The sequence below is a fragment of the Phyllobates terribilis genome, unplaced genomic scaffold (assembly GCF_046119375.1).
Source record: "Phyllobates terribilis strain yellow unplaced genomic scaffold, ASM4611937v1 Scaffold_1__5_contigs__length_1240528914, whole genome shotgun sequence".
NCBI lineage: Eukaryota > Metazoa > Chordata > Amphibia > Anura > Dendrobatidae > Phyllobates > Phyllobates terribilis.
The window spans coordinates 987,848,118-987,862,179 of NW_027362761.1; the positions used below are offsets into that span (position 1 = coordinate 987,848,118).

General features: G+C 44.0%; 1 long non-coding RNA gene across 1 annotated transcript in view; it reads right to left on the reverse strand.

Moving 5' to 3' along the window:
- LOC141172214 (uncharacterized) overlaps positions 1-14,062 on the reverse strand; it is a 799,796-nt gene that overhangs the window by 396,797 nt on the left and 388,937 nt on the right. Inside the window, exon 2 of the long non-coding RNA XR_012252438.1 lies at positions 5,479-5,633. This is a non-coding gene — a long non-coding RNA (uncharacterized lncRNA). The remainder of the gene's footprint in view (positions 1-5,478; positions 5,634-14,062) is intronic.

The window sequence follows — 14,062 nt, forward strand, 5'->3', positions numbered from 1 at the left end:
GACACTGAGGAGCGCAAGCATGCCTGCGCTTCTCAGTGTCTGCGGCATGGCAAGCTGGATGGCAGCTTTCGGCTGCGATCCAGCCTGTCATGTGAATGTAGAAGAGCTGAAGCTGTCGTGGGAACCATGGAAAGGTAAGGATGAGGTTGCTTTATTATTTTACTTTTATTGCAGAAGACATTGGCTTCAGCTGGAATGGGTGTGATGGTAAGTATGGTTTAATTTAGAACATTAAAAAATAGTGTGTTTATTAGTGTTGAGCCACCGGGTTCGGGTTCGGTTCGGTTCGTCGAACACCGGGATGTTCGTGGAACTGTTCGTCGAACACCTTAGAACACCGTCGAACACCGTTAAAACCAATGGCAGGCAAACAAAAACACATAGAAACACATAGAAAACACCTTCAAAGGTGTCCAAAAGCTGACAAACTGCTCAGAAGACAATCTCTTTAAAAAAGCCGGCGGCAATTCAGCAGCGGCATACACCAGTACCCGACAATTTAGACAAGAAGGAATAGAGCATCACACATAGATTAGATAGATTAGATAGATAGAAACATGTCAGTCACATGTTTAAGAAGTACAGTGACAGTGTTGATTACTGTACTTGTCATTTAGTGTTAAAATATAGGATTTATTACAAAAAAAATTGGCGTGGGGTTCCCCGTAATTTTAGTCTCTAGCGGAGGTTAAGCGGACGGCTGGGGCAGATGTTTGAAGCCTGGGAAAGGGGTAATACCCATGGAGCTTCCCAGGCTGCTAATATGGCAAGCTGCATTGCAGCATTCTGCTGCGGTCCAGCCTGTCATGTGAATGTAGCAGAGCTGAAGCTGTCGTGGGAACCATGGAAAACTAAGGATGATGTTGCTTTATTATTTTACTTTTATTGCAGGAGATCGTTGGCTTCAGCTGGAATGGGCGTGATGGTAAGTATGGTTTAATTTAGAACAATAAAAAATTGTGTGTTTATTTCAATTAAAGGACTTTATTCTGGGTGTTTGTGTTTTTTTGTAACTTTGACTATGGGGTTAGTAATGGGGGTGTCTTATAGACGCCTCTCCATTACTAATCTGGGCTTGATGTCAGCTGGCATTATATGCTGACATCAACCCCAACCCACTTCCACCGCTACAGGGCAGTGGGAAGAGCGAGGCTAAGTGCCAGAATTGGCGCATTCTATGGATGCTCCATTTCTGGGGCGGCTGACGGCTGGTGTTTCAAGCCTGGGAGGGGGCCAATATTCATGGCACCCTTCCTGGGCTATTAATATCAGCCCCCAGCTGTCTGCCTAGCCTTTGCTAGCTATTAAAATAGGGGGGAACCCACGTCATTTTTTTTGGGGGGTCCCCCATTTTAATAGCTAGTAAAGGCTAGGTATTCAGCTGGGGGCTGATATTAGCAGCCTGGGAAGCTCGGTGGGTATTACCCCCTTCCCAGGCTTCAAACATCTACCCCAGCCGTCTGCTTAACCTCTGCTAGAGACTAAAATTATGGGGAACCCCACGCCAATTTTTTTTTTAATATATCCTTTATTTTAACACTAAATGACAAGTACAGTAATCAACACAATCACTGTACTTTATATATATGCGACTGACATGTTTCTATGTATCTAATCTATGTGTGATTCTCTATTCTTTCTATTCTAAATTGTCGGGTACCACTGCTGAATTGCTGGCCGGCTTTTTCTAAAGAGACGGTGCATGAAAACACTATTATTTTTTTTTAATAAATCCTTTAACACTAAATGACAAGTACAGTAAGCAACACTGTCACTGTACTTCTTATATATGTGACTAACATGTTTCTATCTATCTAATCTATGTGTAATGTTCTATTCTTTCTGTTATAAATTGTCGGGTACCGGTGTATGCCGCTGATGAATTGCCGGCTGGCTTTTTAAAAGAGACTATGCATGAAAACACTATTATTTTTTTTAATAAATCCTTTAACACTAAATGATAAGTACAGTAAGCTGAGCACTGCCATCCAGCTTGTCATCCTTCAGAGACACTGCAGAGCGCAGGCATTATGGGAACTTCCAATTCCGGTATTCGATATTCTAAATGTATCGGAACTCAGTATCCGGACTCCGATACCGCGAATATCGGTCGATACCCGATATTTCAGTATCGGAATGCTCAACACTAATAAGGAACAAATATTTATTCACAGACATTTTTGCTGCTTGTGAATATTCACTTAAAAGGGATATTCCCATCTCAGAATGTGGCAGAATATTACTCTTGGTGTGGCACTTTTCTAACAATCCAGAGTTTCCAGTAATAAGAAATGAGCAATACACTAATTGATTTGAGGCAAGTTGGATTTTTATAGCATTTTAATAAACATATCCTTTTCTCTTCTTCTTTTCCCTTTGGGTCAATCTAGGAAAAGGCATTAAGCACGATTATAAATTGTCAGGAAGTTTCTAAAGAAATCGTATACTCATCTCTCATCATGGCCCTCCCCATAACTGCCCCATCACCACAGGTTCTCCTATTAGTGCTTTTATTTTCTATCTTCTTTCAATAATGCGCATCCTGCCCCAACAGAATACCAACCCACTAGATAGAAGATAAGAGCCAATCAGAAGACCAGTGGCAGCAGGTCATGTATGGGGAGAGCAGGGGAGAGATAAGTATAATTATTTTAACCCCCTTCCCAGCTAATGTAATTTGTATTGAATTTATATAGTGCAAATTGTATTTCTCCACTAAATTGAGAAAATCTGCTATAATCGATTTTTGGGAATACTTATTTGCAATACTAGTTTAAACCACTGGCTCCTTCACAGTTGTTAACTACCCTGACACTGCACCACTGTAATCATGCAGAAATACAAGGACTTCAAAATCAATACAATTGATGAAAACCCCTGGTTCCTAGTGGAAGTTCCCTTTAAAACACACAAAAAAGAAGACTTTAGAATACCCTTAAAGGGAATTTGTCAGCAGGTTTTTGCTACCTCATCTGTGAGCAGCACGATGCAGGCCAGTGTTTCCCGAACTCCAGTCCTCACAACCTCCAACAGTTCCGGTTTTCTGGAATTCCTTAGTACTGCACAGGTGAGAGAACCTGTGGCAATTTCTGATGCCTGGATAATAATTCCATCACCAATGCAATACTAAGGAAATCCTGAAAACATGATCAGTTGGGGATCATGAGGACTGGAATTTGTGAAACACTGATGTAGGCAGAGACCCAGAATCCAACAATATATCACTAAGTTCACTGGATGCAGTAGCTCTATGATCAAAGTCTATTGACAGTAAGCATCTTAGCAGAGGAGAAGGTGGAGTCAGACTACTAGTCATGTGCACATCAGACCTGGCAGTGATAATCTCCTAGTGATAAAACCTTCACTTTAAGTAAACAACAGCAAACAGCTTGATAAGGGCCACATAGTTGTATTCTATGTTTTAGTCTCCGCTGTTACAGTGGTAACTCGCATGTATTCCCACTGCAATGCTACTCACTGCTTTCGCCGCTCTGTATGGCTGCCGTGCTGAGTCCATGTAGCACTTCCAACGCTGCTGAACATCTCTGATGTCTCCACATGGCTATAGGATAGCATGGCCATATCCTGCAGGAATTTAACCCTTTTGTGCCGAGCAGGGTTTAGACTCCCCAGCCACTCTTCATCCAGCAGGTGCTATATTAGGTAGCGCTGCCCTCCTCACCTTTGCCTGAACTTAGTTTACTGGTTCCTTCAAATCTCAGCAATTAATACAGTGTTATTTCGTATCACCTGTTACTGACCCGGCTCATTTACTCATTCTGTCTGACCTCTCCCCTTCTGACTTCAGCTTAGTATTCTGAACCCGTGCTGCCTACCCTGACTCCAGATAGTCTCACTATGCTTCTGTCTCACCTCTCCTGTACATTGTATACCTGCTCTGACCTGGTGTCTACTGGCGGCCCAGCCTATCCTCACCATCAGAGGTTATAGTGAATATCCAGTGGACACTTAGTCAAGCCGCTTCAGGGTAAGCCCAGACTGTGGAACAGTCGGTCATACCTTCCTTATGTTGTCCTAAGATTACAAAGCAAAAACCTGCTGACAAATTCCATTTAAAAGATTATACACATCTTCCTTCTTAAAGAGTACAAGAATTATCTGCCTTCCAGCTTTCTGCTTTCCAGGGGTCTGTGCATAACTCATGATTCACAGTTTGGACCAGTGGCACGGCTGAGCTGTTGGCTTGAATTGTGTCCCTCTTATACTACAAGCAGAAGCTTCTTTGCCACATTAAAGAAGTGCAGGGCTAATAAGTATAGTCGCATCACTCATATGCTAAGTTTACACCAGCATATCAAAAATCATACGAGTTTTATCCAGCGAAAAACTTACTTACTTTCATTTCAATTAGCATCTGTTTTTATACATCAGTACCGGGCCAATACAGTTCCTATGTTAAAGAATTGTAATGTGATAGTAAAAGTTTAAGGTGTAGTTGATAAGTATTGGATGCAATTTTTTTTGCGCATCCAAAGACATGTAATCTGACATGCAGAAGAAATTGGTGCATGGTGCAATTTTTTTTCACACATATAAACAGCCCAATTGAATAAAAGTGCTGTCAATTTTTTTACATACAGAACTGAGGTCAAAAATAAGACTGTGGGAACTTGGCCATACATCTCTTACTGGTCTGGTGGAATAATGGTCTTATCTTACCCTCTGATGAAGCCACATGGTGAAATGTGATCTTAATCTGGACCAGATACATTAAAAACATATTTTTATCGTGAATTGTTGGTTTTGTCAATCAAATAGGTTTTGCATTTTATTAATGAACCAAATGAATGTTCTATCAAATTTTTAGTCCTTCAGGTGTAGTAGAATTAAGTGTGGGTAATATTCTTGAAGTGTTGGTGATATTCTTTATCACGTTGTATAAAAACCATTATAAATTACAAAAAGGCACTTTTGATGATAAACCATTTCTACAACAAGTTATTACAATAACAGTAGGGGACTTTGAGGGCTGATCTTAATCTGGCAGGTGTTCTCTCTTTTTGATCACATGTCATAAAGGACATAATTTGTAGGAACAAGTCATATATAACGATTATAAAAAAACATCTGGATATCGCCTACCCTGTACGATTCTCCCTATTCCTGTCAATTATCAGTATTATTTCATGCTTCAGATTTGGTTGCCATTAGAACAGCATTATGTTGTGCTTGGTATTTTTGGAACTTGTAGTCTTGGACTGCAATATGGCATTTTTAAGATATATTTCGTGATACTGTTGATAGAAAATCTTAGACTTATTTAAAATACGAATCTACCTTCCAATTATTGACATCGAATGAGAAAAGTAACTTTATACTACACCAAGGTTAAAAACACCTGGTTTACTGGAAACTTGAAATCAACATGTACATTGCTCTATTAGATAGTGCTACAAATGAATTATACCAATTACCAGTTTTCTAGCTCTCAAAGGAAGAACTGTTCTGTTCACTCACCTTCTCTGATGGGCTAGGTTTAAACCGGCTGTGTGAACGTAAATCTCAATTAGTGTAATTTATGTATCCTTGGGTGTCAATCATTAGTGTTGAGAGGTGGGACTTAAGGCTCTGTACATTAATTAAGAGCATATCTCAGTAGAGTAATCTTCCACCTAAGGGATAAAATGGGAAGTTTTAATTAGATTTCCGAAGACAAGATGTCATATGTAAAATGTAAGAATGAATTTAGTTCTTTTACAAAATTTGTACTTCATTAATTTTTAAGGAAAGTATCACAAAAGAATATTATTAATGATCATGCAACATTATCAGTCACTCATTTAAACTACAGAGCAAAGTCAGGAAGGTTAAGTTTGGAATATAGTGCTGTTAAAGCTTTTAAGCCAAGTCACTGATGCATACTCAAAAATGAATACATTTAGATGCATGGCAAACTACGTAAACTGCTGACCTTTCACATTCACATAATAAAATGAAGGGTCAAACTAATGAATGTAATGTTTGCATAGAATGGTTTCCACTGCTATCAAAAATTAATTATCCACTATTGAGTAAAAAAGTATGTTAGTTAGCTAGCCAAAATCAATGGTGACTCTCTTTTCGAGGTAAAGGTGACCTTATCATAATATCATTGAATGTCAAAGGTCTTCATGGGAAAATCTGAACTTGAAAAATATGAATTATAATGTAAGTATTTGTACTTTTGGACATATGGAAGCATAGAATCACTATTCCAGTGAAGGAAGATCAGAAAAATAGGGTGGCCCAAAAGAGTATAAGGGTGTTCTTTAATGTGCCCATGTTCCCAAGAAGTCCCAAAAACAACCCCAAACAATTGAGCTGACTTTGAAATTAATAATTTGGTATAAGGTTTTAGTATTTTGAGTTTATTAACAAATTACCCATTATCTTATTATTATTGTTGAGCGAGCATGCTCGACACAGCTCGGTACTCGCCCGAGCATCTCACTACTCGGGATGTTCGGTGAGCACTGAGCATTTTTGGGTTACTCGGGTGGGAGCTTGGGTCTCCGCCCTGCATGTTTGGTGCTCTTTACAGAGCCAATGAACATGCAGGGATTGCCAGCCAGTCACTGTAATGCCACAGCCATGTTGGTTGTGGGCATTGCAGTGATTGGCTGACCGCACAGCATCACCTCGAGTATTTAAAGCCAGGCTCCGCCATCTTGGACACAGTCGCTCCAGATCAGACAGTGTAGGGAAAGTGCTGCAGAGCTAGGGAGAGATTTACACTGCGAAATATAATGTAGGGTCTCTAAAGCCTGCAAAATCAAACAAACAGTCCTTCTGAGGACTAATATTCATCCCAGATATCAGGCAGGCAGGCAGGCTGTATAGGAGACGCAGTGGTTATACCAACAAGCACTGCATTACAGTCCTGTGTGCTGCTGCTGCTCAAATTGCTAGACTTAGCCCCAGGTCTCAGGGGCCAGGAAAAATCCTTTTTTTTTTCATTTAAATCCTCTTTTTTTTTTTTTCCTCAGTCAGACTTTAAAAATACCCGTCTTATTAACCTTTTGGTATTCCCCCCCCAAAAAAAAAAAATTTGTGTGTCTGTGAGTGTTCAGACACAAATATATCTGTTTAAAAGAGTCTGGTATCAGCCAGATAACTAGAACTGTGGTTTTCCTCTTCCACGGTTCAAATCTCCTTTTTATTACCCTTTTGCCATTGATAGTGCGAGTGTAAGCTATTTTACTTCATTTACAATGGGCAAGGTGCGTGGCAAGGGGTGTGGATCTGGACGTTCTGGTGATGGTGCGTGCAGAGGATAGGGCTGTGGCCAAGGTGAAAATGTGCCACAACAAACAGCCACATCTTCTCGGTCCCAGTTCTTGACCGAATAACTATGGAACTAAACAACAACACCACTATTGCGAACTGATCAGTGTGAACAGGTTATTAATTAGATAGCTGATAATACTTCCAGTCACCTGGGCACCACCACCTACGGTCTGTCTTCCACACGGTCAAGTCTTAGTAGCCGTGAGTCTTGACCGCATACTCCTCCTCACCCTGATGCTCTTTGCTCCCACCATTCTGAGTGTCGTCAGGCAGCAACTGATCCCACAGTTGGACACTCTGAAGATCTGTTCACTGGCAAATTTCCATATTTGGGGCCCTCGCCTGCTCCGCTTGAAGTGGTGGAAGAGGAGATCCCATGTAGCGATGGCCAAATATTTGAACAGCCACGGCCACAGGAAGGCGACGCTGGCAATTTGTCACAAGAGGTGGATGATGACGAGACACAATTGCCACGAAGTGAGGAGGAGGACTGTGGTGCGGAAATGGAAGAGGAGGAGGTGGTGGATGATCTAGTAACTGACCCAATGTGGCAGGAGGACATGCAGAGCAAGGCCAGCAGCACACAGGGGAAGGAGGCAGAGTACCCCAACAGGCAGGAAGAAGCAGTGTGGTGGCCGCAGACAGAAGGCGGGCAACTGTTCCCTGAAACAACAACACGAGGGACGTTGCCAGTACAACCGGTAGGTCTTCCAGAGTCTGGAATTTTTTTAAAGAATCTGCTGATAACCCCAAAAAGGCCATTTGTACCACCTGCCAGGCAAGGATCAGCAGGGGTGACAAATCTACCAGCCTGACCACCACCAGCATGATCATGCACATGTCAGCAAAGCACCTGACTTTGTGGGGCGAACCCCAGGGTCCTCGACCAGTGCCAGCTGGTGTTACCACTGCTTATTCCGCTGTTGTGCGTGTTAGAGAACCCCCTGTGGTGCGTGCAAGGAAATACCCTGTCCATAATGCATGCAAAGATGCCCCCTCCTCTCAGTCTTCACTTTTTAAGGCAGTTTCTCAAGAAACAGCATCAACGTCCACGTCCCACCACAGCGTTCAATTTTCCATATCCCAGACCTTTGAACGAAAGCGCAAATTCGCAGCCAATTCCCCACAGGCCACAGTCCTAAATTCACACATTTCACGACTGCTTGCACTGGAAATGCTGCCTTTTAGGCTGTTGGAGACAGAATCCTTCCGCAACCTTATGGCGGTGGCCATCCCTCTGTACTTGGTCCCCAGCCGACACTATTTTGCCCAGTGTGCCATCCCCGCACTACACAAGCACCTGTCCCAATACATCTGTCATGCCTACAACAACGCAGTTACTGGGAGAGTCCACCTGACAACGGACACGTGGACAAGTTCTTGTGGTCAGGGACAGTACATCTCCCTGACGGCACATTGGGTAAACATAGTGGAAGCCGGGACCCAGTCAGACCTTGGGACGGAACACATCCTCCCCACACCGAGGATTGTGGGCCCTATGTCAGTCAAAGTTGCCCCCACAGTGTACAGCTCCTGCGCATCATCCTCCTCCTCCTCATGTTCATCCTCCCTCTCAGATATCACCACATCAGTTACAAGCTGGAAGCACTGCAGTATTTCCTCAGCCAAACGGCAACAGGCTGTGCTGAAACTCATAAGCTTAGGTGATAAACCTCACACTGCTTGTAGCGGGCGATTACACACAGCCCAGCCTCATCTCATCCCAACGTGCATTGGGGGGCAATGAGGGAGAGGAGGAGGAGGAGGAAGAACAGAAGCTGGTATCATGCGCTGTAGACGGTAGTACCTGTACAACTGTCATACCGTCAATTCAGCGTGGGTGGCCTGAGGACAGGGGGGAGGAGGAGGAGGAGGAGGAGAGCATGGTCAGTCGTCATCTTGGTGAGGACACGGAAGTCTTGACCATTACCAGTCTGGCACGCATGGCTGACTTTATGTAACGCTGCCTTAACCGTGACCCTCGCGTTGTCAAAATGTTGGGTGACAGTCATTACCGGTTGGTGACACTTTTAGACCCCCGCTACAAGGAGAACTTTCACTCTCTTATTCCTGAGGTCGAGAGGTCTAGAAAAATGGGGCAGTATTAGAAGGCCCTTTCTGCAGAACTGTTAAAAAAATTCCAATCTGAACACGCTAGCGGCAGAGGTCACAGTTCGTTGCCCAACCAGAGGCAGGGGATCACTGTTAATGTTCTGGGACAGTTTTCTGAGACCCACCCTGTTTACAGGCCCTGAGGCGCGGGGTACTCTTAGAAGGAGTGGAAAGCTTCAAAAGATGGTGAGGGAGTACCTTGCCGACCGTATCAGTGTCCTCCGTGATTTCTCTGTTCCTTTTAATTATTGGGTATCCAAGCTGGACCCTTGGAATGACCTCGCTCTGTACGCCTTGGAGGTCCTGGCCTGCCCTGCCACTAGCGTGTTATCGGAGCGTGTTTTTAGTGCCGCTCGGGGAATTATAACTGATAAGCGCACTCGCCTGTTAACTGACAATGCTGACAAGCTGACCCTTATCATAATGAACAAGGGATGGATTGGGCCAGACTTCTCATCACCACCAAATGACAGCAGAGTAGCATAAAGTCAAATTCAATGTGTTATTTCGGGAGGTGTATACCCATGCACCGCTTCACAACCACACATGAGTATACGCTATCTCATTTCGGCTGTTTTTTGCTCTTCTCCATATCCTCAGCCTCCACCACCACTATACCACCAGGGTGACCGTGGTCCGTGTTGCCATCATTGCAAGTTCCTCCGTCCTAAATTTAGGCAGCTTTTGCTTGGAAGTCATAGGCAAAGACTATGGGAGACCCACTTCCTAATAATGGGAATAATGTTTTTAATATGCTGTACTGCATGGCTCTTGTTAGGGTCATTGCAAATTCCACCATCCTAATTTTTGGCAGCTTTTGCTTGAAAGGCATAGGCAAAGACTAAAGGAGACCCACTGCCCAACAATAGTAATAATATTTTTAATATGCTGTACTGTATGGCTCTTGTAAGGGGCATTGCAAGTTCCTCCGTCCTAATTTTTGGCAGCTTTTGCTTGGAAGGCATAAGCAAAGACTATGGGAGACCGACTCCCCAATAATGGGAATAATGTTTTTAATATGCTGTACTGCATGGCTCTTGTAAGGGGCATTGAAAGTTCCTCCGTCCTAATTTTTGGCAGCTTTTGCTTGGAAGGCATAGGCAAAGACTATGGGAGACCCACTCCCCAATAATGGGAATAAAGTTTTTAATATGCTGTACTGCATGGCTCTTGTAAGGGGCATTAAAATCATCTTGTTAAGCTACTGTGACCTCCACGTCGCTTCCAAGGGTCATTGATATTGTCTTTTTATTCCACTGGGACCTCCACGTCTCTTCCAAGGGGCATTGATATTGTCTTTTTATTCCACTGCGACCTCCACCACTCTTCCAAGAGGCATTAAAACCGTCTTGTTAAGCTACTGTGACTTACATGTCTCTTCCACGGGGCATTGATATTGTCTTTTTATTCCACTGTAACCTCCACCACTCTTCCAAGGGGCATTAAAACCGTCTTGTTAAGCTACTGTGACCTCCACGTCTCTTCCAAGGGGCATTAAAACAGTCTTGTTAAACCTCTATGAACTCCACAGCTCTTCCAAGGGGCATTGAAATGTAGTTTTAAATTACCTCTAACCTCCACGACTCTTCCAACGGGCATTGCATTTCCTCCTAATTTTAGTCAGCTTTTGCTTTTCAATGCATAGGAGAACACTAATGGGTAGAAGGTTTTTAATACACTGTAATCCATGTCTGTTTCAAGGGGCATTGCAGTTCCTCATAATTTTTGGAACGCCTTCCATTCACTGCTTAGGCCAACAGTGTACAGAAGACCCAGTTGCTATAAATGGAATAAGTGGTTTAGTTAAGGCCCTCTGACCTCCATGTAACTTCCAAGGGGCATTGGAGTGCCTCGAAATTTTTGGTAGGCATTGCACTGACTGTATGCCCTATAACTGTGTAGCCGAACCGCTCCTTTTGGTACAGAAACATGTCCTACAAGACATGTGTGGTTGACTGGCCTGATATTGATGTGAATGGCCCCTGTTCCTCCTGCTCTTTCTCCTTTGCCACCACCTCATCCATCATTCATCACCTGGAGCTTTGTTTTAGCGGGAGTCATAGAACTGGGATAGTAGCAGGAAAACATCCAGCAATCCTCGGAGGAGGTAGGATATGAGCCAAAATGCTGACCACCTCTGGACTAGCCGCTACTACATACATGTGCTTGCATTCCAAGGAACAGAAAGCTAAGGAGATGGATGGCCTCATGATCATGAGTAATTTACTCATTGTGTAGGAGGCTGACCACTGTTGCTGTCTACCTTCTGAACTTTGTGTTGAAGCCTGATTGACACAGGACCCGCAATCCTCTATGTCTGGAGGACGTGTTGCATCCCAGTGTCCAACTGTGTCCCGGCTTCCACAATATTAACCCAGAGTGAAGGCATCAGTGAGATGGACCATCCCTGGCCGCATTCACTTGTCCACGTGTTTGTGGTTAGGCTGTCCTTCCCACTAAATGCACCGGGGAGGGCACAGGTAATGTTTTGGTATGCGCGCTTGTGTATAAGGCGCACCGGGAAAATAGGAGCGGCTGGTGACCGATTATGGACACCCGGCCGCCCCCTGGTGGCTGAGGACCGAGCGTGGACACCCAGCTGCCGGGCGGCTGGGGACTGAGTATGGATACCAGGCCGCCGACGCAGCCAAGACATGCTGGCCAAATTGCGCCTCCACATGCCTAAAAAGCCCAATTTCAAGTGCAAGCAAGCAGTATGGTATTGCAGCCTGGAGGTGGGTGGCAGGCTGCACACTTACGCTTGCATTCCAAGAAAACAAAGCAGATGCTAACTTCTATCATCATCATCATGCTCCTCACCTTGGCACTCTCAACTCCCCTGATGGAGAAGCCAGGGCCTACCGGAGGAGTCTGGTTGTCTGGTGGGCTCGTCCAATGCTGCCCTAAAGCAGGCCAGGCTAAGAAAAGTGTGGGGAAGGTTCCCGGGACAGATAGTGGCGGCTGGGGACTGAGTATGGAGACCTCGCTGCCGAAGCAGCCATGAGGTAGTGGCCAGCTTCGGCCTCCTCAAAACTAAAAGGCCCCATTTCAAGTGCAAGCTAGCAGTATAGTATTGCAGCCTGCGGGTGGGTGGGTGGTTGGCTGCATATTTGCGCTTGCATTGCAAGGAATGGGGGAGGTACAATTGAACACTGCCCTGGGACAAGGACTTGCACGGGCATAGTTGCAAGACTGTATCTTCTGATGCGGCAAGGATCACTTCTGATGGGCACACTTTTAGGCAGTGACCTGGGTGTCAGAGATGCTTCCAGGGGTCTTCCCCATGCTGTTCCCATGTCTTTTCAGCACTGTATGCATGTGTCACACAGCACATGGCCAGATAAGGTTGTAAAATGTTAAAATGACATTTCCCGGTGAATGCATTTGTCACGGTTGAAAGCAATACAAAAGTGCAAAAATGCATAAAAAATGCTACTTGTGAACATAGCCCAAGGTGTGGAGGAGTATTTTTGTTTTTGGTTACTTATTTTACCTTATACTCAAGTCTTTACCCTGGAAAGGATGTTCCTTAACATATTTCACAGGAAAGCAGTTTCAGTTTCGTTTTTGAACGTTTTATTGTGAGCCCGTAAAAGTGGCTTAATACCTCTGACCACGTTGTTGACAGCAGTGACCTGGGGGTCAGAAATGCTTCCTGGGGCAATCCCCATGCTGTCCCCATGTCATTTGAGCACTGTCACTATCGTTTTGGGCACTTTTTAGGCTTTCTACAGACTGCCGGGGGTGCCGCCGGAAAAATGCTCGGGTCTCCCATAGACTAACATTGGGCTCGTTGCTCGGGTCGAGCACCCGAGTATCACGGTGAGCTCGGCCCAATCTTCGAGCACCCGAGCATTTTAGTGCTCGCTTAACACTACTTATTATATATTATTTATTCTAGTACATTTATAAAGACAATGCTGAAAGTTCTTTTATATTTTCTCTACCATTAAAAAAATAATAATTGGTAACAAGCTAAGAACAATATTTCAAAATACCATTTTTTGGGACTTTGGTAAGCTTTGAGACTTTGAAAGTAAATTTTAAAGTTCTGTTGAGGACAGAAATATTAAGACTGATTTAACAGGATTGTTACTATGGTATCTATTATGGGGTAATAGTAGTTGGTACAATTAAGGATATCACTGCAAATTAGCACCAAAACAGTGCCAGGTCAAGAAATTGCTTTTGTTATGTGGAAAACCACCAAGCTCAGTGCTTCAATTTTGATGGGAAATCATTAAGATTGGAATCTTGTGTAAGAACTGTAATTACTTTATATGCGTACCTCTATTGAAGTAAATCAAGTTGAGTTCAACCCCAGCCTGTGTCTACTATGGTTCTATTCCTGAGCTGATACTTGTGCCAGAATTTGATATCAATATCAAGTCTTAAGGCCCCGTCACACTTAGCTACGCTGCAACGATCCCGACAATGATACAACCTGTCAGGGATCATTGCTGCGTTGCTATGTGGTCGCTGGTGAGCTGTCAAACAGGCAGGCTCACCAACGATCAGGGGAGCAGCGACATTGTGGAAAGAATCTTTCCACGATGTCCTGCTCCTGGTTACGAGCCTGCTGAAGCAGGAGCAGGCTGGTAACCATGGTAAACATCGGGTTACTAGGGGCACAAGTGCCCCTAGTAACCCGTTGTTTATCATG